Here is a 1,476-nt window from a genome sequence, read left to right as displayed (position 1 = left end):
AGACAAAATAAATGTGATAAACATGGTTTCATCCAGATCACATAGTTTCATATTATCACACTGTCATAAAACAGTGCAATAGCAGAAATCAACTGTATTCCATTGACATATTAGCCAGGTAATCAAATATGCTAAGTAATAATAATAATAATAATAATAATAATAATAATAATGTAATTGAAATGGTTAGTGATAGAATGCTCATCAGGTCTCCTGACGTATTCTAGGATTTTTAGCAGTGATAATGTATACATGTAAAATATGTACACATGATGGGTAAATGTGATAAAATTTATAAGTAAACAATAAAAAGCAGCATACAAAATATTTAAGACTATGTTCTCTATTAAATAAAAATGCCATGGGATCAGTATATGCACATCTATAGATTTATACTTTATTCATATAAGCATTTTGAAAAAATGTGTGTATGTATATATGTATGTATGTATGTGTGTGTGTGTGTATTTCAGTTGCATGGGTGTGTGCAGTTGTGAATACTGATGCCCAGGCGTAGGAGTTACAGGAGATTGTGTTCTGTGACTCATGTGCTGGAAATGGAGCCCCATCCTTTGCAAGAAGAGTGACCGCTCTGAACCACTGTACTGCCTCCAGTCACAAGAGCATTTTGACAGGCACAATTAAAATAAAAGAAGTATTAGCAGTTGTTATCTATGGAAATCAAGGTGGGATAGGTTAAGACTGGACGTAAGCTTTATGACTCTTTAGAATTGTCATCGAGTTTTTCCATCCTATCTCATATTTCAATTGTCAAGAAAAAATTCAACATTGTGGTTATTTCTTTTTCTCATGAAGGCTGTGCTAAAATTTAATAATTTAACTCTAATGCTTTTCCTACCTCTTGTTTATCCTCTCTTTATATAAATATCAATTGGGGAGAGCATGGAACTGTGGTTTGAAGAGAAATGCCTTCCTGGGTAGAGAGCCCCACCTCCACATTGGTAGAAATGTCTTCAGATACCCCAGATGATACCTGGAGCTGCAGATGGTGCAAATATTATCTGTTATGTTTTCTCCTTGACACAAATAAGATAAACTTTATGAGTTGGATGATCAGTAGCTGTAAAATAACAATAACTACACACTGTAATAGAAGTCAAAAAGTTAATGAATTATTTCCAGAATTATAAATACGGTCTTTCCTCAGTTGGAAAAGGCATAGATAATAAGGGGCTGGAGAATTTTAAAGCCATAACATCAATCATTTTTTTCAAATATTTCCAAAACACATTTGGGAAGGAAATGAAATAACTTGAGGTTTTCATTGAACAAGTATTGAATTACGAGCAATAAGGAATGTTGGTATGTGCCCTGAGAGCTAACTGTGGAATCCTCCTTCAGTTTTGACCAGTTTGCCCTGCTCATTTTGGATTCCAGAAGAAATGCCGAAATCAGTAAGGATTATGTGGTCAAGTCTGGTTCTGTCAGCATTCTATCTTTTTGAGAGACCTCAGT

The sequence above is a fragment of the Mastomys coucha genome, unplaced genomic scaffold (assembly GCF_008632895.1).
Source record: "Mastomys coucha isolate ucsf_1 unplaced genomic scaffold, UCSF_Mcou_1 pScaffold3, whole genome shotgun sequence".
NCBI lineage: Eukaryota > Metazoa > Chordata > Mammalia > Rodentia > Muridae > Mastomys > Mastomys coucha.
The sequence above is the reverse complement of the archived record's forward strand: the minus strand, read 5'-3'. Positions refer to the sequence as shown.